The sequence below is a fragment of the Schistocerca piceifrons genome, chromosome 4 (genome assembly GCF_021461385.2).
Source record: "Schistocerca piceifrons isolate TAMUIC-IGC-003096 chromosome 4, iqSchPice1.1, whole genome shotgun sequence".
NCBI lineage: Eukaryota > Metazoa > Arthropoda > Insecta > Orthoptera > Acrididae > Schistocerca > Schistocerca piceifrons.
Genome location: NC_060141.1, coordinates 146668950 through 146692345, shown reverse-complemented (window position 1 = coordinate 146692345; position 23396 = coordinate 146668950). Strand labels below are relative to the sequence as shown.

General features: G+C 40.7%; 1 protein-coding gene across 1 annotated transcript in view; it reads right to left on the bottom strand.

The window, feature by feature from the left end:
• LOC124796349 (DNA primase large subunit-like) overlaps positions 1-23396 on the bottom strand; it is a 189125-nt gene that overhangs the window by 6146 nt on the left and 159583 nt on the right. The window lies entirely within an intron of this gene.

The window sequence follows — 23396 nt, the reverse complement described above, 5'->3', positions numbered from 1 at the left end:
TTACTGAATGCCTTAATAAGACCTTGGCCGACATGCTATCAATGTCTGTCAATGTTGAGCAGAGCAACTGGGGTGAGGTGCTACCTTTTGTGACGTTTGCCTACAACACCACCATTTTTCCTGGTGCATGGGCATGAGGTGACTACGACGATGGACACTGTGTTTCCGTTACATCCTGATGATGGACGATGACTACATCGGCCAGGTGTTAACCAGAGCTGAGGAAGCTTGGCAGTTAGCTTGACTCCGCATGCTGCAGGCTTAAGAAATCGATCAATGACGGTATGACGTGAGCCACTTTCCTATTGTCTACAAGCCTGGTGACCTCATCTGGATCTTCACTCCTGTTCGGAAGATTGGTCTCTCTGAGAAGCTCCTCAGGCACTACATTGGACCTTATAAAGTTGTAAGACAGTTGTCTGATGTTACTTATGAAGTTGAAGATTTTGACCCCCCCCCCCCCACAAGATGACGAAAGATCACAGATACGGTCCATATCCTTCGATTGAAGCATTATAAGGAGCCTGCAACCCAGGGTCAATTTGAAGCTCCAGTGACAGGCAACAAGCGGAAAGGTGATGAAGAGTGTAGCGGCAAAAGAAGTTCTAAGAAGATCATTACCAGGGAGGCAATCAGTCATCAGGAGTTGGAGTACGCAGGACCGATCACTCGTTCCCAGACTAGGAGGACGTAACATTGAGACGCCGTTCTCTCAAGGACGGAGCAATGTCACAGAAGAAGCTGAGCAGTACCGTAGTGTAGTGGTGATGATACTAAACTGTTGAGTTCAAAACTCACCTGGACTGTACAATTTTAATTTCTATATTCGGTTCAAGTACAGTCTAGAAGTATCCACAAATGTGAAGAATCAATGTATTGGAATGTTCTGTAGCTGTATATATACTGTATGTGTTCTGGCTGGAGGCAGTTCACTCCATGCTCCTGTATGTGCAAGTGCTGAATAAACCTTCATTAAGCGAAGTTAGTGTTCATCTACTTACACCTTCTTCTATGTGACAATATTATGAGAAGGGAAGTTGCTACTCACCATATAGCAGAGATGCTGGGTTGCAGATAGGTACAACAGTATCTCTGCTATATGGTGAGTAGCAACTTTCCTTCTCATAAAAGACTTATCATTTTCTTAAAAGTTTAAAATCGAAAGGACAATACTAAAAATAGTATTGAGAATTGTACAAGACTTGTGCCTTCATATTAAAGAGGGAGTATTTTCTCCTTAACAAAAGGTCAATTAACATTAAATAATTATGTGTTTTGTAATTTTGTGTCTACATCTACATCTACATGATTACTCTGCAATTCACATTTAAGTGCTCGGCAGAGGGTTCATCAAACCACAATCATACTATCCCTACCATTCCACTCCCGGTCAGTGCACGGGAAAAACGAACACCTAAATCTTTCTGTTCGAGCTCTGATTTCTCTTATTTTATTTTGATGATCATTCCTACCTATGCAGGTTGGGCTCAACAAAATATTTTCGCATTCGGAAGAGAAAGTTGGTGACTGAAATTTCGTAAATAGATCTTGCCGCAACAAAAAACGTCTTTGCTTTAATGACTTCCATCCCAACTTGCGTATCATATCTGCCACACTCTCTCCCCTATTATGTGATAATACAAAACGAACTTCCCCGTTTTTGTACCCTTTCGATGTCCTCCGTCAATCCCACCTGGTAAGGATCCCACACCGCGCAGCAATATTCTAACAGAGGATGAACGAATGTAGTGTAAGCTGTCTCTTTAGTGGACTTGTTGCATCTTCTAAGTGTCCTGCCAATGAAACGCAACCTTTGGCTCGCCTTCCCCACAAATTATCTATGTGGTCTTTCCAAGTGAAGTTGTTCGTAATTTTTACACCCAGGTACTTAGTTGAATTGACAGCCTTGAGAATTGTACTATTTATCGAGTAATCGAATTCCAACGGATTTCTTTTGGAACTCATGTGGATCACCTCACACTTTTCGTTATTTAGCGTCAACTGCCACCTGCCACACCATACAGCAATCGTTTCTAAATCACTTTGCAACTGATACTGGTCTTCGGATGACCTTACTAGACGGTAAATTACAGCATCATCTATGAACAACCTAAGAGAACTGCTCAGATTGTCACCCAGGTCATTTACATAGATCAGGAACAGCAGAGGTCCCAGGACGCTTCCCTGGGGAACACCTGATATCACTTCAGTTTTACTCGATGATTTGCCGTCTATTACTACGAACTGCGACCTTCCTGAAAGCAAATCACGAATCCAGTCACACAACTGAGATGATACCCCATAGGCCCGCAGCTTGATTAGAAGTCACTTGTGAGGAACGGTGTCAAAAGCTTTCCGGAAATCTAGAAATACAGAATCAACTTGGGATCCCCTGTTGATAGCGGCCATTACTTCGTGTGAATAAAGAGCTAGCTGCGTTGCACAAGAACGATGTTTTCTGAAACCATGCTGATTACGTATCAATAGATTTTTCCCTTCAGGGTGATTCATAATGTATGAATACAGTATATGCTCCAAAAACCTACTGCAAACCAATGTCAATGATATAGGTCTGTAGTTTGATGGATTACTCCTACTACCCTTCTTAAACACTGGTGCGACCTGCACAATTTTCCAATCTGCAGGTACAGATCTATCGGTGAGGGAGAGCGGTTGTATATGATTGCTAAGTAGGGAGGTATTGTATCAGTGTAATCTGAAAGGAACCTGATCAGTATACAATCTGGACCTGAAGACTTGCCCGTATCAAGCGATTTGAGTTGCTTCGCAACCCCTAAGGTATCTACTTGTAAGAAACTCATGCTAGCAGCTGTTCATGTTTCAAATTCTGGAGTATTCCATTCGTCTTCCCTGGTGAAGGAATTTCGGAAAACTGCGTTCAATAACTCCGCTTTAGCAGCACAGTCGTCAGTAACAGTACCATCAGCACTGCGCAGCGAAGGTATTGACTGTGTCTTGCCGCTTGTGTACTTTCCATATGACCAGAATTTCTTCGGATTTTCAACCAAATTTTGAGACAATGTTTCGTTGTGGAACCTATTAAAGGCATCTCGCATTGAAGTCTGTGCCAAATTTCGCGTGTCTGTAAATTTTAGCCAATCTTTGGGATTTCACGTTCTTCTGAACTTCGCAAGCTTTTTCCGTTGCCTCTGCAATGGCGTTTGGACCTGTTTTGTGTACCATGGGGGATCAGTTCCATCTCTTACCAATTTATGAGGTGTGAATCTCTCAATTGCTGTTGCTACTATATATTTGAATTTGAGCCACATCTCATCTACATTTGCATAGTCAGTTTGGAAGGAATGGAGATTGTCTCTTAGGAAGGCTTCTAGTGACACTTTATCCGTTTTTTTAAATAAAATTATTTTGCGTTTGTTTCTGGTGGATTTGGAAGAAATGGTATTGAGCCTAGCTACAATGACCTTGTGGTCACTAATCCCTGTATCAGTCATGATGCTCTCTATTAGCTCTGGATTGTTTGTGGCTAAGAGGTCAAGTGTGTTTTCGCAACCATTTACAATTCGCGTGGGTTCGTGGACTAACTGCTCGAAATAATTTTCGGAGAAAGCATTTAGGACAATCTCAGAAGACGTTTTCTGCCTACCACCGGTTTTGAACAAGTATTTTTGCCAACATATCGAGGGAAGGTTGAAGTCCCCACCAACTATAACCATATGAGTGGGGTATTTATTTGTTACAAGACTCAAATTTTCTCTGAACTGTTCAGCAACTATATCATCGGAGTCTGAGGGTCGGCAGAAGGAGCCAATTATTAACTTAGTTCTGCTGTTAAGTATAACATCCACCCATACCAATTCGCACGGAGTATCTACTTCGACTTCACGACAAGATAAACCACTACTGACAGACACAAACACTCCACCACCAATTCTGCCTAATCTATCTTTCCTGAACACCATCTGAGACTTCGTAAAAATTTCTGCAGAACTTCTTCAGGCCTTAGCCAGCTTTCTGTACCTATAACAATTTCAGCTTCTGTGCTTTCTATTAGTGCTTGAAGCTCAGGGACTTTCCCAGCACAACTACAACAATTTACAACTACAATTCCGACTGTTCCTTGATCCAAGCACGTTCAGTATTTGCCATGCATCCTTTGAGATTGCAGCCCACCCCGTACTTTCCCGAGGCCTTCTAACCTAAAAAAGCGCCCAGTCCACGCCACAGAGCCTCCGCTACCCGTGTAGCCGCCAGCTGAGTGGAGTGAACTCCTGACCTATTCAGTGGAACCTGAAACCCCACCACCCTACGGCGCAAGTCAAGGAATCTGCAGCCAACATGGTTGCAAAACTATCTGAGCCTCTGATTCAGACCCTCCACCCGGCTCTGCACCAAAGGTCCGCAGTTGGTTCTGTCAACGATGCTGTCCTGTGTTATGAGAATTCGTTTGTAACTAGTTGAGTAAAGTGTGGTCCTGACTTTTTTTCCTTTAATTGGGGGAATGTGTAGTGTTACATGCCATTTAGGCAAACTAAATTTCCCACTTCCTATTTATGACAAGGAAAGAGGATCATGACGAAATAGTAAAGTAGTATTAGGTATGGAATAAGTCATGAAACACATACTATGGGCAGTTGTTTTGCTTCACATTTGTGTGGAGCTGAATAGAGAGGCATGCAGTTTGAGTAATTTGCAAGGGGCAACAGCGAGTAAACATCTTCACCTGCTGTGGACAGGGCCTTTTCTGTTTTAACATCACGGCTTGGTGTCTCTTGACTGCCAAGGAGCAGATACCCTCTCCAAGAATGTAAACGGCAACAAAAGGAGGAAGCTTAAAAATGAAATGTCACTCACTTCTTGTCGAGCCTTCAAGGTGGATATTGTATTTAATTTATATTGATCTGCTCCCAGTTACAAAGCAATCATGATCTACACACCTACTGAAACAAATATACGACAATCAATGATGAAATGTTGACATCATTTCCTAATTATAGTAGATATCATTTTTCATTCTACCAACAGCTGCTGCAAAGGAAAAGAGTTGAAGTTTTTCCAGGGCTAGACACAATTCTATGAAGATTCTGCTTTTCAGGACCTTCATATAAAGAAGGTAATTAACAACATCCAAGTAACACAAATGTTAAATTAACACACGATACTTCAAGTGACGGATCAAATGTGATTATTCTGACTCAGCTTCAAACACATAAGCAGAGTGTCAAGTGCTAGTGCAAGGAGACTCAACGTTCTTTTGTATTTTGTGTTCATCTAATTCCTGTAGGTGCTCCTCCAAACTAATTAAATCATTTGGTGTACATATGCAGATGAAAATTTGTACCAAGGCCTGGATTTGAAACCCAGTCTCTCGCTCACTAGGCAAATGCACTAACCACTACACCACCCTGGCACAGCGGCTTTGTTCAACTGCATGGACTATCCTACCATGCCTCCCTCCTCACTGCATACAGTTGGAGAGCCTCTGCAATGATGTTCAAGTTTGGGGAGAATACCAAGTGGGGTGAGGCATGAATATAATTTGGATTGAGGGTTGAAGGAGGTTAGTGTAATCTGTACAGTTGTGCAAAGCCATTGTAACAGGGTGACGTAGTGGATAACAGATCTGCCAAGTGAGCAGGAGACCTGCTCCCAAATCCTGGCCTTGGTGCAAATTGTCATTCATCACTTGAGTCCGCATATACACATCATAGATGTTTGAGACTTAAAAAGGTTGTTGGAGCCATATACCATATTTACCCGATTATAAGATGAGGTTTTTCCCAAATTCATGATTCAAAAAATATGGGATCATCTTGTATTTGCAGATTAAACGTTGCTACTGAGGTCAAAATTTTTACATTGTTTAATAGATTAATATAAGGCTTGCCTTACATATATAGATGATGTTTTGGGTGTTGAGGTTCGTACAAATATATATTGATCAGTCCTGAAGGGTAAAGCATATCAAACAACATTTTCATTTGAATAGGCTCAAGATTTCCCTATACACTGAAGCGGTTGATATGGTACCAACCTTGCTAGAACAATCATGTAACATTTGACTCACAGTGCTAGCGCAAGGGGTATGTGAAATACTATGAAATAGCCACTAAAACAATGTAATGCTCTGCTTAAAAACTGATAATTTTGTGAAACAAAGGAGTAAATAACATTAAATTCTATAATCTTACAAACTTTTGTTGTATTTGAACAAGTCTACAATAAAAGATACTGTACACATACATTTATGCTCATTTTCAAGTAAAGGTAATATTCAAAGGAGAAAATCTTGTCTTTCAAAAACTATTACTCGAGTCTGAACCTAAGTCAGAATTTTATTTCATTATGAGAAAGTAATGATTTACCAAGGGATTGCAAATAACAGATTTGTTCACTGTACACATAGTAGAATACTGGAGAAAATCATTACCAGCTTTTTAATTAAGCTTAGAACTAGATGACGATATTCAGATGAAATGAAAAGGAAAATTAAGCCAGAATGAAATGTTTAACAAAGGATATAAATAATACTAAACAGACTCTAATAACTGTCACAAGAATAAATTATAGCAAAATGATCCATTGTGGGGGTAATACAAAGAAATGTCACTAAATTATGGGACTACTGAAAGTTCAAAAATTGGACTGAATAGCGATTGCTATCCTCTATTTGTGTATTAGTTGTTGCTGCTCATATGACCTGCACCCTAGAAGATATTGCTGTCCATATTTCACTGTTGCTCAAGCACAGCAACACGGGAAGTTGGAGGGGGAACAGAACCCAACGTGGTTAAGAATTGCAGTGAGTGTGGGGAGGGGAGTGTTAGCATTCAGAAATTTCATCATGCAGTCAATCTTGAGAATGTATTCTGTGTACTTTGGCTTTCTACAAACATCTACCATGTATAAACTGCAGTTTGCCTGGATCTATTTGCAATCAGAACCAGATTTTAAAACTGGACAAATACTCACCAATAACATACATTTTTGCAGGAGATGCTAAAAGTCCAGATGGGGCCATACGTTAATGACTTCTCGAATTACATGCCGTGTAAGAACATACTATATGCTGATGATATGACATTAATAAGTACAGGAGAGAACTTACAGAATGTACTGGACAAAAATAGAGAAATGATGCAAGTGGCTAATTACTGGTGTCAGGCTAACCAGCTGTGCATAAATCAAACAAAAACAGAAGTAATAATATTTAATCTCAAAGTAACTAAAAATGAAATCAAAACAGTGAAATTACTTGGACTAATCATAGACCAAAAGCTCTCATGGGAAGGAAACACCAATTATCTATGTAGTAAACTAGCATGAGTACTTTTCATATTGTATAAATTATGAAACAGTGTGAGCAAGCAATTGCTACTCCACTCATACTATGCTTTTTTTCATTCCCAACTGCAATATGGAATATTGCTTTGGGGTAACTCCCCAGGGGCTGAATGTATTTTCAGATGGCAGAAGAAAGCAATCAGGTGCATGGAAGGGATAGCACCAGAGAGTCCTGCAGAAATTATTTTAAATCTCTTGGCATAATGACAGTGCCAAGCATGTACATATATAACTGTTTAATATATGCCAGAGAAAATCTGAAAAAAATGAACATGAGATGTGATGTGCATGTACACAGTACAAGAAACAGTCACCTGCTGGATTTGCCTTCCACAAGACTTGCTGTAGTCCATAATAACTATAAGTACTTAAGCATAAAATTTTTCAATATGTTACCATGCTTAGCTTGTACAGTACCACTAAATAAATATAAGAATACATTGCAAACCTGGCTAAAAACAACGAATTCTATACAACTGAAGAATTCTTAGAAACTAATCATCAAAATATATGTTTTACCTAAGTTATGAAGAAATGTTTTGGTATTATATAAACTAGTTATTTATCGTGATTCTTTTCTTATGTGTGTATTTAATTACTGTAAAAAAACATTGTTTTACATAATGCTGAAGAAAAGGTCTTTAGTTCCTTTTCTGCCCTTCCTGTAACTATTTGAATATTGTACTAAACTAAAACCCTCTGTAAGCTTTGATGAAGGCAATTGTATGAAAAATACTGAAAGGCTAATAAAAATATTCTATTCTATTCTATTCATGTAGCAATGTTGTCAATGTTCACCCTGACATATGACAGGAACTATTCAGCTGCTGGTTCTACAAAGCCAATGACAGAGCCGGGGGCAGATGATATTTTTGGAATCAAGTGTCATTGTAACATTCTCATATGAGAATAGAAGCAAAATCCACTATGTTTACAGGAGGAAAAAAATAAACAGCTGTGTTCTCATGAACCACAGTAACCACAACCTCAGAAATCACAACATACTCATAAGAAACATCCAAATATTTGTGACAACAGAGAGATAAGATTCACAGCTGTCCTGTTAGGAGGATGACAATGATGAAAATAGTGACACCGCAGATGACAGGATAAGTAAACAAAAAAGGCAATGAAGATAAAAATTAATATAAACAATGTCTTTTTGTTTCTTTTTTTTTCCTCCTTGTATTATCAAAATGTAGACAATTAATGACATGAATTTAGAGTAGGGGTAATGTTAATTTTTTTAGACAGATCCCTTACATGAATAAAAGTTTGTAATTTTAACTAGTCAGAATATTTTAAAAAATATTTTTTTTCAAGGTGCTTCTTACAAAATGGGGGTCGTATTATATTCAGGGTCATAGTATACACAGGTAAATGCAGTAGTATCATTTGATTAAAGCACCCGTGCCTGAGTTTCATTCAATGCTGAGGTGCTATGCCTATGCAATTGGAGAGCCTCTTCAATACTGTTCAAGTTAAGGGGAAATACCAAGTGGGCTGAGGCATGAACGGGAATTTGGATGGATGAGGGAGGTGTTGCCATGCTTCCTCTTGTGAGTGTACAGCTACTTGGTTGTAACACCATAAGTAGGCAACACTGTATGGTGGATCTATCAGTGTGATGTGGTCCAAATTACCTTTGATTGTTTCTATCATACAGTTGCTTTTTAGTTTTGTTATCATGGTCTGGCTGCTCCATGCCATGATAACATACCATCTCTCACTACATCTTCATTAGTAATCTTCTATATTGTTCCAACTATTTACATCAGTTGTCAAGATAGATCCAAATATGTGAAGGCAGATCCAAACATCAGTAACTCACAAATTCAGACATATCAATCAATATGCCTGACCTCATCGAGCTTGACTTAAGATCTAAGATTTACAATCTTCATTTTTCTTGAGCATTTACACTGTAGGATGCCTGTTTTCTCTCAGGTGCTCATGACACCTTCAAGGGCACCACCAAGGCATAAACGTCCACATCTAGCAAGTCCTACAATGCTCACCTTGCCGTGCCATTGCTGTGTTATGTCACTGCATATGCACTATCTACACAGATCACAGATCAGGGTGCACACAGTGGATTTCTTCCACTATATAAAATGGTTATAAGACACGTGCCATCTTTTGCTATGGTGAATATCCTCCATAGAACTTAGGTAATTCTCATGAATAAGCGATATTACACTGCAGCGTCAGTGTATCTGCCTAGCAAGAAGGACACTGGGCTCGAATACCAGCCTTGGTACAAATTTTTATTCATCGCTTCAGTCTCTATAAACACATTATACATGTTTGATATTAGAAAAGATCGCTGGAACCATATAGTTTCATCTCATTAAAAAGTTTGGGGCACAAGTCACTTCATCAAAATCTTTATTTGGCTCTACAATCTCTACCCAATCTCATGCATCTGAGATCTGAATAGATAGTTACTACACTCCTGGAAATTGAAATAAGAACACCGTGAATTCATTGTCCCAGGAAAGGGAAATTTTATTGACACATTCCTGGGGTCAGATACATCACATGATCACACTGCCAGAGCCACAGGCACATAGACACAGGCAACAGAGCATGCACAATGTCGGCACTAGTACAGTGTATATCCACCTTTCGCAGCAATGCAGGCTGCTATTCTCCCATGGAGACGATCGTAGAGATGGTGGATGTAGTCCTGTGGAATGGCTTGCCATGCCATTTCTACCTGGCGCCTCAGTTGGACCAGCGTTCGTGCTGGACGTGCAGACCGCGTGAGACGACGCTTCATCCAGTCCCAAACATGCTCAATGGGGGACAGATCCGGAGATCTTGCCGGCCAGGGTAGTTGACTTACACCTTCTAGGGCACCTGGGGTCGCACGGGATACATGCGGACGTGCATTGTCCTGTTGGAACAGCAAGTTCCCTTGCCGGTCTAGGAATGGTAGAACGATGGGTTCGATGACGGTTTGGATGTACCGTGCACTATTCAGTGTCCCCTCGACGATCACCAGTGGTGTACGGCCAGTGTAGGAGATCGCTCCCCACACCATGATGCCGGGTGTTGGCCCTGTGTGCCTCGGTCGTATGCAGTCCTGATTGTGGCGCTCACCTGCACGGCGCCAAACACGCATACGACCATCATTGGCACCAAGGCAGAAGCGACTCTCATCGCTGAAGACGACACGTCTCCATTCGTCCCTCCATTCACGCCTGTCGCGACACCACTGGAGGCGGGCTGCACGATGTTGGGGCGTGAGCGGAAGACGGCCTAACGGTGTGCGGGACCGTAGCCCAGCTTCATGGAGACGGTTGCGAATGGTCCTCGCCGATACCCCAGGAGCAACAGTGTCCCTAATTTGCTGGGAAGTGGCGGTGCGGTCCCCTATGGCACTGCGTAGGATCCTACGGTCTTGGCGTGCATCCGTGCGTCGCTGCGGTCCGGTCCCAGGTCGACGGGCACGTGCACCTTCCGCCGACCACTGGCGACAACATCGATGTACTGTGGAGACCTCACGCCCCACGTGTTGAGCAATTCGGCGGTACGTCCACCCGGCCTCCCGCATGCCCACTATACGCCCTCGCTCAAAGTCCGTCAACTGCACATACGGTTCACGTCCACGCTGTCGCGGCATGCTATCAGTGTTTTAGACTGCGATGGAGCTCCGTATGCCATGGCAAACTGGCTGACACTGACGGCGGCGGTGCACAAATGCTGCGCAGCTAGCGCCATTCGACGGCCAACACCGCGGTTCCTGGTGTGTCCGCTGTGCCGTGCGTGTGATCATTGCTTGTACAGCCCTCTCGCAGTGTCCGGAGCAAGTATGGTGGGTCTGACACACCGGTGTCAATGTGTTCTTTTTTCCATTTCCAGGAGTGTATATGTGTTTCATCTTAATCGTCTACCTCTTTATACCAGGCGTTCCTAACAAAATTTTCTCGAGGACCCCCTCATCGAGCATGATTGGTACCTTGTCATATCAGAGTATCAAGTACCTAAAAAGCCAAATTAAGAGTCTTTTTATACATTTTCTATTTTTGGTACTTAGAAAAAACATTGACATATTCATTATTGAAAAAATATTGAGCATAAAACTTTTTCAATTTAGCCATCATTGTTACTGCTAAATTTTTGATTATTGCTCAAAATCTTTGTCTTCAAATCTGGGTGTTTAGTACAACAAACTTGTTAAAAAAATAAAAATTGAGTATGAACTGAAAATGACAGGAAAAAATTAAAACTGAGTGTATTGGTCTTTCAAGTGTACTACACTTGAGATTGCATTGAGTAGACATGTGTGAAAATAAGAAAACACTAATTTCATACAAGGTATTATTTATTTGAAAAAATACACTTACAGCAGAGTACTCCATCAGTATACAGTTAGTTTTAATTTTCAGTTCTTAATGAGATGAGTCAGCTGCAAAGAGGCAGCGCGCGGTCTAACGGCATACAGCAGAACTATTTGCCTGTATCTAATTCTAGTTTTGCGCTAGAGTGTACTAGTGTCAGTTGGCTCTAGAAAGACGTTAGATGCAGAAGTTAGCGTTAGCTGAAGCTCTGCTCATGCAGGAAGTGGCCAAAACAAAAGATCTGTTATCATACGAAATATATTTAATATATTTTTTATTCTAATAGCATCTTGCAGATCCCTCTGGCATAGCTCGTGGATCCCTGGGGTCCGCGGACCACCTGTTGGGAACCACTGCTTTATACTGTTCTTGAACCTCCTTCCATTCTATGTTTAAGTCTTTAACACAATTAGATATTTCATCAAATTTATTTAATTACACCACTTGAACGTTCCTACTGTTTGAAAACTCCTCCAGTTTTTGCTCGATTTCTGACATTCCATTATGAACTTTTTGAGTGGTGACTGGCACACATTAATAATAATAACAGTAATATCTATCCTTTCACACAGACAGCCTATTTTCTTTGCTTAGGCCAATGTAAAGAATCAATAAAACACATATCACCCACACTTCACAAATGGACTACATAAAGAAAAAAAGGAATGTCTTATGTGGCTACTGTGCAGTGGTTGTAAAGTCAGCTAAGAAGTCACTGCCCTTGGATGTGGGACTGCACCCCTACCATGTTGGTCAGCTGCCATAAAGATAGTCTTGTGAATTGCTGCTACACATGTAGGCACAGAAGCAGCACATCAAAATCTTCTGTTTTGGAGACACAGTGTTTCTTCAGTCCCATGTTGACAGTTATTTCAACATGTAAGTATTTATTGTTGTTGACCTTGTTGCTATGGTCAACTAATCTCTTTCATGCCCTCTTTTGTGCAAAATCACACTTGTTTGGTTTTTATCAAGTCACCAAATAAATACATCTTAAATATAACAGTTATATTGGACGACACTACAGCACGTGTTCCCCTGTATCTTCTTCACTGGTTACTTCAGTTGCTGTAGGGAAAGTCATATTTCTTAATTATTTCTTGAAAATTTCTTATTTCAGTGCCTCTTATCCACATCTTCACCTCGAGCACCAAATGAAGTGTAACAAAAGGGTCTCTGGTTACAGGTTGTAACTAAGTCCTCACTTCTCGATTGATCTGCTTTGCATGATCACCTTTACCTTATTTGAATTTTGGAGTTGCTGTCTCACAGCTTTCTTGATGCTTTGGGCCTCCTATGTGTGGCCACTAATTCTGGCTGGGTGACTTCATCTCAATTTCTCAGTAAGTGAGCATTCATAAAATGATTTTCATTTATTTTCTGCTCGTTTACATTCTAGGCCACATATCTCTGTTCCTTGCAATGAGTTAGTTAGGCAGATCTGCTAGCCACTATGTCACCCTGTCACAATGGCTTTGCACAACTATATAGACTACACTATCATCCTTCAACCTTCAATCCAAATTATATTCATGCTTCAGCCTACTTGGTATTTCCCCCAAACTTGAACACCATTGCAGAGGCTCTCCAACCGTATGCAATGAGGAGGGAGGCATGGTAGGGTAGTCCGTGCAGTTGTACAAAGCCGCTGTGCCAGGATGGTGTAGTGGTACATATTTTCATCTGAATATGTACACCAAATGATTTAACTAGTTTGGACAAGCACCAACAGAAATTAGTTGAACAAAAAATACAAAATAATGTTGAGTCTACTAGCACTAGCACCAATTCTTTGGGGATATTCTAGTACACCAGATAGAATTTCTAAAGTCCAAACCCCAGTGGTGGCTATGTGATGTTCTATTGAGTGCACACAGAATCATTGCAGATGTAGTGTTACTCACGTAATCTGTGCTATAGAAGAAAAGAATTTTGTAAATTGATTTAAGAGAGCTATACATTTTCATTATAGTAATTATTTACTGAAGGCGAAGTTAGGCTTAATTTTTTTTCATTCATTTATTGATTTGTAAATGAGAGGAATTTTAATGGAGAAGATTTATTTATCATAATTAATGTGATTAAGTGTTCATCTGTTTTCGTTTGCTATGATAGAAAGTTTAGCATTAAATGTAAACTGCTGGTTCAGGGATGAAGCATGAGCTGGATGTCACAAATCTTATCCCAGATGATGTGTTACTGCATATTAAATTGGTATTAACTTTAATGCAGTTGAATATTGCATTAATATTAGAAGGGTTGAAGGTTTATTTTTGTGATGTGTAAGGCATCCTTTATGTTGGATTGCAGTATCGCTAGAAATGGAGATGTTGAGAGAACTGAATGATGTTAGCAGATAAGACAATATGAATACTACTTTCTTTAAATAAATTGAGGTAGAAAGACCTCATATAATCATTTATTTTTTGTTTGGTCAAGAAAGTTGACTTTATAACAGTGATACAATACAGAAATTTAAACCCTCAGGAGAATTTGTGTACTTCGAAGATTAGGCAGATTGACAACAGCCAAGTTCGAGTTAATTGCTTCATTACTTCATGTTCAGCCTTCCATGTGGCAGTTCCTTCCTCTGTAAATATCCTAATTTAAAATTATTGCAAAAGTGTTGTTATATTGTAGATGGATATCTTAAAATATAAAAATTTATTGCCAAATATTTAAAAAAAAAATGAGTAAAAAATTAATCAAAAGTTGTATGCAAAAAAACTAATTGGATTACATGTGTTAAATATCACGCGTAAATATTCTTGTATGACTTAAAAATGTGTATTGTAAATCACGATGACTTTTCCAATATCATATTGTATACCTTGTACAATAAATGATTAAAAGGACGAATAAAAATTGAAATGAAATTACCTTCACATTTGTACTTTGCATTGAATGTCCTTTTCCAATATTTGCTCTTGTTGTTTAACTTATTTATCAGTACAGTCATTCTCTGGACATTGTTCTGAAGCTGTTGGAAACATGGCTTTCTGCTGGGTTTTTACTGACCACTGCTTAATCTACCAGTGGAGGAGGCATCAGATGTCAACTGACTATTGTTTAGTTTCAAATACTAACAAAGAGATAGATAGAGGGGCTGTCCAGTACTTACCTCAGCTCAGTACAGCCGATAGATTCAGAAAACAGAGCAGAAAATTTATTTTGTTCCTTCATCAGGGAGGAGAGCGGGGGAAAAAAGAGAAGAAGGGAAAGTGGATTCAGTTACTCACAACCCAGGTTATGAAGCAACAGGGAAAGTAAACAGGGAGGGTAGCAAGGATGGAGGCATGGTTTAGTTTCATCCATCAATAAAGTAACCGCAATGTCTGAATGGTTTACTTGTGGTGAAAGTGTTATGGGTGGGGTAGACCTGACACAGTGAAGAAAAAAGCCTTACAAATGTTTACTGAAAGGATTAAGAAGAGAAAGGAAGGCGAACATGTTGTTTTGGTGAACTGTACATCTGCTATTCCTCACAAGAAGTGCAAGAAATCTTATTATAAAGATCACTGTGCTACAGTCGGTGTAGTAGAAAATGAGTCCCACTTTCATTGATCGTCAGTTTAGGAATTTTACCTTAAAACAAACTTTATTTTGTGGGGAAGACACATCACAAGATTACATGAAAAATGTGTGAAGAAACTGTTTTTTTTTTTTTTTTTAAAGAACTGTTGTTGATCACATTACAAAGCCATTTTAAAAATCGAATAAGGAAATGGTGATGACACGGAATAATGACTGGGGAACTCACAATAGCATTTAGAGCACACTGAAGATATCTTTGTTGTTGAGGGTGGATACCATGGTAACTAGGCAAGAAGTTTTTTAAAATCTAATGTTGCATCTTACAGTAGTGTTGAATGACCAAAAGATAATGAGGAATCTGCCTGATGAATTTAATCTGCGAGTATTTGGAAGCAAATGAAACTGTATAATAGTTCACACTTTAAGACAGTCTGAAGAATTGTAATGGATACTTCCAGAGACTGAGATGACACAAAAACAACTGTTCTATAAGTTCTATGAAGAGTTGTTATTTGTGGGAAAAATAAATCAGCGGGTAACACTCTTTTAACAACACTTCATGCATGAGACAGGCTGTGGCACGTACATCGCATCATGTGATACTACAGGTCTTACGAGTGCCAGCAGCCACCTCTGGCAGAGTGCGAGTAACTATTGCAAACGAGTTTAATAATTCTTGATGAGTAACTATTTCAGGCGACTGTGTTAAAATGAGGAAAATAAAAAATAAGAGCTTTAATGTCCCTGACTCCAGCAGCAAATATAAACTAAGCCCACTCAGCATTTCAGTAAAATGATGAACACCACAGCAGCTGTAGGACTCAGAAATTTTTTCTCTCCCTGGCTGTGCCTTCAGACAAGCAGCTAAAACTCGAAGAACATAGAAGCAATTCAGAGGCGGGCTGCTAGATTTGTTACTGGTAGGTTTGATCATCACGTGAGTGTTACGGAAATGCTTCAGGAACTCGGGTGGGAGTCTCTAGAGGAAAGGAGGCGTTCTTTTCGTTAATTGCTACTGAGGAAATTTAGAGAACCAGCATTTGAGGCTGACTGCAGTACAATTTTACTGCCGCCAACTTACATTTCGTGGAAAGACCACAAAGATAAGATAAGAGAGATTAGGGCTCATACAGAGGCATATAGGCAGTCATTTTCCCTCATTGTGTTTGGGAGTGGAACAGGGAGAGCAGATGCTAGTTGTGGTATGAGGTACCCTCTGCCACGCACCGTATGGTGGATTTCGGCGTATGTATGTAGATGTAGAAGTATTTTTTGTCCTGTTTCGAGCTACAGAGATATTTATTTTGACATCCAAATATCACCATTATAGTGTGTAAAATCAGATATTGCAGCTAATATCAGTTCCAGGATCTATTACCCACAGAAGCACATGATGTGTCTGTGGGAGGAAGACTGGGAGGTTTTGAAAGTGTGTACCAGAATCCGCTGTGATCTTTTTAGAGTTGGGTACAAGTGTGGTGGTATTCCTTGGAATAAAAAGTACTATTGCTTCGCAAAATTGAAGCAAACTATTTTGCAGCGACCATTTTGAAAGTGTATTTAGAGATATATTCAATTGGATTCAATGACCCCTGAAGCAGCTCGTGCTCAAGGACAAAGAAAGGATGTAGTATTTCCCACAAAAGTGTGAGAAGTGTCTGAGGGAGGAAGGCTGGGAGGTTTCACAAGTTTGCCATGATCTTTTTATATTTAGTGTTCAAGTGTAGCAATATTCCTCAAAATAAAATGCATAATTGTATCGCAAATTGTTTAAATATTCTTGTGTCACCTGCAAAGCTCTCTCTTTGTGCAGTGGTAAATTTAGTTCCTATGACATCTTCAAGATGTGTGTGTGACAGTATTTCATACATTGCTTAGACACCAGATTTAATAACTCCTGAAGCATTTTGTGTTCAATGACTAGGGGTATTCATGTGTCACAAAGAATGAAAGCACACCACGGATGAGGAGGAAGGCTGTGGGTGTTTCCAGCTTAGTGCGGCTGCCCTTCGGTTGTGGGCGGCCAGTGTGGAGTGGTCCAGTGCATAGAATGTGCACAAGAGAATTTTTCAGATATTTTAAGTGTGATCTGTGACAGAGTAACTATGTGGTTCCTTTCAGTATGGGAGTTAAATTACACAATTGTTTAACATCGTCTAAATTGTTTAAATCCAGTGTTAAATTTGAGGTGTACTGTGATTCCAGAAATAAATAAACACTATGCTTAAACAAATTGTTTAAACAATGCTTTGTTCACATTATATTATTGGTAGGTCCTCTCAGTGCAGCAGTGGCTGGACAACAGGCATTACACCACAGGAGGGGGAGTTGGGAGGGTCAACACCTTCTGATGGTGGTGTTGTGAACTAAGTCAGTTGGCCTCCAGACCTTAAGATGAACACACTCGAAGGGGCTACTGTCTAGTGCTCGATCAATGGGAACTCAAATTGTTTAAATAAACACTATACCCCACTGCATACAAAATAAAGACTAATGCCCAATTGACCCGTTTCCCCGCCATGACGACAGTGCGACGTTGCCACATCTATGGCTGCTATCTTCAATCCGCCATCTTGAATAAATTTGGTAAAATGCAGAGCGGAGTGATACAAACATTATCCAAGTGCTCCTGCAAATGTGATGACATTTTGACTTCACGTGCAATATGGACGACTGCAGGAGCTGCTATCGACTGTCGTTAGTGATCGAGGTGGACCTCTCTCACATGGGTTACAGCTCTACATGTCCTAAAGCCGTTGGCACATGGGAAGAGGTAGCTAATGGAACGTGGCTCTCTATGAGTTTTCCAACATCATTTCCTGGTATTTCATGTTGACGAGCAATTTCGTCACGTGAAACGCAAAATAAGTCCTGCGATATTGCGACATGGCATGTAAAGTACAACCAATATGAAGCAAGAATGCTTGCTATGTTATAAGCAGAGCTCTTGAGGCCCACAGAAAGCAAGATGCCATATAGTACTTGTCTTGTTCAGCAGAAGCCCTTATTCAGTGGGTTTTATGCTATACATTACACACTATGAATGTATGCTGTTTCTAAGCACCAGCACATTGAATGTCTCGACATTGAGTCATCCTCGATGGTACGATTTGCTGTAATAAAACTATGGAAAATGTCATAGTGGTGGTTAAAGAATTTTTAATATTTAGATATTATCACATTATAACTAGTGTGTTATCAGTTTAAGCCATATTTGACACAACAGCACATTAAAGATTTTTAAAAAACATGTCATTCTTTATAGGATTTATTATAATGAAAAGTAGAGAGTATTGTTTGTGAGGCAAATAAAGCTGACGACTCCACTGGAGAGTGCAAAATCATATTAACCAGCTCGTCCTGTGTGCTGATGGCACTATCTCCAGTGACATTGGTCATCCCGTGCGCTTGCTTGTCGAAGTTAGCTGCCTCATCCTACGTGTCAATGACTTTAGCGGCAGAAATATACCAACTGGAAATGTCATTGGTTTGCAGGAGATCTTTTGAGATGATTGTTACCAGCGAAATATTTATGACAAGGAAGAGTATGAATGTTATTGCTCATCATTTTACTTGCCGCAGTTTCAAATTTTCCACTTAGTTTCCTGCCTAACCACACAGTTGGAAATCGCCACTTCTTCAGTTATTAGCTAGATCGATAGGGCCTGTGTCTGTTGTGTGTGGATGCAGGAGGAGTTGACCACAGTCCAAACGCAGCTGGAAGCTTTGTTGGCCATCTTGAGGTGCCACCTTGAGGTGTGGTTGGGATGGGCTGCCTGGGGCAGCTTCTGCTGTACTAGATGTGCAGGGGGGATGTCACAGCTCTCTGTCACAGAGCTAACCTCAGGTGCGACTGAGCCAGCCCGCCCACTCTCACCTCAGTGTGGGTGGCTGACTGTGTCGAGGTCTCGAGTCTCAAGGCACAGGCTGCATGGGGGACGCAGGCTCCTGCCAAATCCCATGCACTTTGCTAATAGATTCAGTGTGCTATCTGATGCTGGGGAGAGAGGGGTGGGGGGGGGGGGGGGGGGGGAGGCTGAGCCGGATCAGAATACACCTTTTGCCACAATAGTGGCCGCTCATTCAGCAAGGCCCAGACAGGCATGTGGGGGTAGGGGTTTGTTAGTTATTGGGAGCTCCAATGTTAGGTGGGTCAAGGAGCCCCTCAGGAACATAATGGCTAGGGTGGGGAAGAAGTCCAATGTTCGCTCAGTGTGCTTGCCGGAGGGCCTTGTCTGGGATATAGAAGAGGCTCTTTCAGCAGCTATCGAGTGTGCAGGGTGCAGCCAGCTGCAGATTGTTGTACATGCCAGTACCAACGATGCCTGTCGTCGGGGTTCTGAGGAAATCCTTGGGTCCTTTCAACGGCTGGCTAAATTAGTGAAGGCGGCCTCTATCTCTCGAGGAGTGGAAGCCAAACTGATGATCTGCATCATCATACCCAGGTCGGATCAGGGTCCTCTGGTTTGGAGTCGAGTGGAGAATCTGAACCAAAGGCTATGTCAACTCTGTGACGAAAATGGTTGTAGATTCCTCGATCTATGCTATGGGATGGAAGGTTGTAGAACGTCCCTCGATAGATCAGGGGTGCACTACACACAGGAAGGAGCTACATGGGTAGCACAGTATTTGTGATGTGCACATGGGGGTTTTTTAGATTAGGTTCCTCCCCACGGGAAACAAACTGTTGGCCTGAAAAATTACCAGCTCATGTCACTGATGTGGGTATGCCAACTGAAAAAATTGTTAGTTCGCCTGAACAGGTCATTCCAAAGGTTTTAAATATGCTTAATCTCATGTTAGTAAATTGTCAAAGTGTCTGTAGCAAGATCCCTGAGTTACTCTCTGAAATAAACAGCAGCAATGCCAATATTGTATTAGGTACCGAAAGCTGGTTGAAACCAGACATAAAAAGCAGTGAAATTTTGAACTCGGATTGGACAATGTTTAGGAAGGATAGGAATGATGCTATGGGAGGCAATGTCTTCATTGCAATTAAAAGCTGTTTAAATGCGGTTGAGATCGATACTGGGTCGGACTGTGAAATAGTCTGGATAAAGCTGTCAATCAGACAAGGACTGACCATTGTATTAGGATGTTTTTATAGACCACCAGTATCCGCAACAAACATCGCAGAACATTTCAGGGTAAAGTGTTGAGTACATAGGAAATAAATATCCAAGTTATCCATTACTTATAGGTGGAGACTTTAATATAGCATCCACTGACTGGGAAAATTACATGTTTATCACAGGGGGCAGAAGGAAAGATTCGTGTGAAGTTATTCTAGGAGCGCTCTCAACATACAATCTTGAGCAACTGGTTGGAAAACCAATTCGAGATGGGAACATATTAGATATCCTGGTGACAAACAGACCTGATTTTTTTGAGGAAGTTAATCTTGAGGAAGGTATTAACAACCATAATGTCATTGCGGCTTGTATGTCAGTGGAAGTTGCGAAAAAAGCAAAGAAACATTGTAGGGTTTTCTTGTTTGGGAAAGCAAAAAAAAGTGTCATTAATGAGTATCTTCATAGTCAGCTCCAAGCATTCACTGCAGGACACAAAGATAGTGACCATCTTTGGTCGGAATTTAAGGGTATTGTCCACCACGTGCTAGAGAAGCATTCACTTGTTTGGTAAAGCAAATAAAAGTGTCATTAATGAGTATCTTCATAGTCAGCTCCAAGCATTCACTGCGGGACACAAAGATAGTGACCATCTTTGGTCGGAATTTAAGGGTATTGCCCACCATGTGCTAGAGAAGTATGTGACTAGCAAAAATATAGGGGAGGGAAAGGATCCACCTTGGTGCAACAAATATATTAGGAAGTTCCGGAGAAAGCAGAGAATTTTGCACAGTTACTTTAAATGTAGTCACTGCCCCGCTGACAAACAGAAATCATGCAAAATGAAAGCAGCTGTCAGGACAATGAGAGTTTCTTTTAATGAATTTGAAAGCAATATTTTATTTGCAAATTCTAAAAATAACCCCAAAAAATTTTGGTCATATCTAAATCTATGAACGCTACAAATGATTCAATATCTTCTCTTGCTGACAGTACGGGTAATGTAACTGATGATGATAAACTGAAGGCTGAAATTCTAAACCTAGCTTTCAAAAACTCGTTTACGGTAGAGGACTGCAGCTGCATTCCCCCTTTCAATTATAGAACAAATGCAAGGATGGCTGACATAGTGTTTAGTGTATCTGGGATTGTAAAACAGTTAATATCCTTAGACGCCAGGAAGGCATCTGGCCCAGACAGTATCCCCATAAGATTATTTGTTGACTATGCTACAAATATAGCACTATTCTTATCCATCATCTATCAGAGATCGTTGGAACAGTGGAAAGTTCCACGGACTGGAAGAAGGCCCAGGTCATAGCAATCTATAAAAAGGGTAGAAAATTGGATGCACATAATTACCAGCCAATTTCACTGACATCAATTTGTTGTAGAATTGTGGAACATATTTTGTGTTCAGACATAATGACTTTTATAGACTCTGAGAAGCTCATCTGCAGAAACAAGCACGGTATTAGGAAACAGCGGTCATGCGAGACACAGCTGGCCCTCTTTGTGCATGATACACAACAGGCTCTAGATATCAGCTCCCAGGTTGATGCCATATTTCTCGACTTTCGAAAGGTGTTCAGCTCAGTTCCGCACTGTCGCTTGCACCAAAAAGAGTGTGCTTACGGTCTATCTGATGACATATTCAGTTGGATAGAAAGTTTTCTAACACATAGGGAGCAGTATGTCATCCTGAACAGGGTGACTTCAACAGAAACAAGCGTAACTTCAGGTGTGCCCCACGGCAGCGTAATAGGTCTGCTTTTTACGATTTACATAAATGATCTGGTTGATGGTATTGACAGCGGCATTAGACTGTTTGCTGATGATGCTGTAGTCTACAGGAGAGTAGTATCAGATGAAAGTTGTGAACAAATGAATGAGGATTTGCAGAAAATAAATGCGTGCTGTAATGACTGGCAGTTTTCTCTCAATATTAGTAAGTGTAACCTACTGCATACAAAAATCCGCATTAATGTACAAGTACAAAATAAATAACCAGTCTTTGGTAGTGGTAACATCTGTCAAGCATCTGGGTGTGACTGCTCAAAATGATCTCAAATGGAATGATCAGATTACACAAATAACGGGTAAGGCAAACTCTATATTGTGGTTTATTGGTAGAATCCTGAAGCGATGCAGTCCTTCAACAAAGGAAATAGCTTACAGTACGTTAGTTCGTCCAGTCTTAGAGTTTTGTTCGTCTGTATGGGACCCTTACCAGTTGGTTTTGATTCAAGAGATTGAGAAGGTCCAAAGAAGAGTGGCAAGATTCGTGACAGGTACATGTAGCCATCACAAGAGCATTACAAATCTCATAGAAAGTTTGAAGTGGGACACACTTGCAGACAGACAGCACAGGTGCACTAAACGGAAGGGGCTGTACACTAAATTCCGAAATCCGATCTTCACCGAGGATGTAGAGTATATATTATTACCAGCAACTTTCAAATCTCGCAATTATCACCATTCTAAGATACGGGAAATTAGAGCTCGTACTAAGGTGTTCAGACAGTCGTCTATCCCTCGTGCGATGCGCAAGTGGAACAGAGGGGGGTGGGGGGGGAATATGACTTTGGTGCGAATTGTGCTCTCCGCCACACAGCGCTTGGTGGCTAGCGGAGTATATATGTAGCTGTAGCAATAAAGAGCCAACTAAAATGAAGAATATGAATTTTATTGCTGCTTGTATCACTCACAGCAATTACAACTTTCATACCAAACCACACTCGGAAATTGCCACATGTTGTTGTTGTTGTGGTCTTCAGTCCTGAGACTGGTTTGATGCAGCTCTCCATACTACTCTATCCTGTGCAAGCTTCTTCATCTCCCAGTACTTACTGCAACCTACATCCTTCTGAATCTGCTTAGTGTATTCATCTCTTGGTCTCCCTCTACGATTTTTACCCTCCACGCTGCCCTCCAATGCTAAATTTGGGATCCCTTGATGCCTCAAAACATGTCCTACCAACCGATCCCTTCTTCTAGTCAAGTTGTGCCACAAACTTCTCTTCTCCCCAATCCTATTCAATACCTCCTCATTAGTTATGTGATCTACCCACCTTATCTTCAGCATTCTTCTGTAGCACCACATTTCGAAAGCTTCTATTCTCTT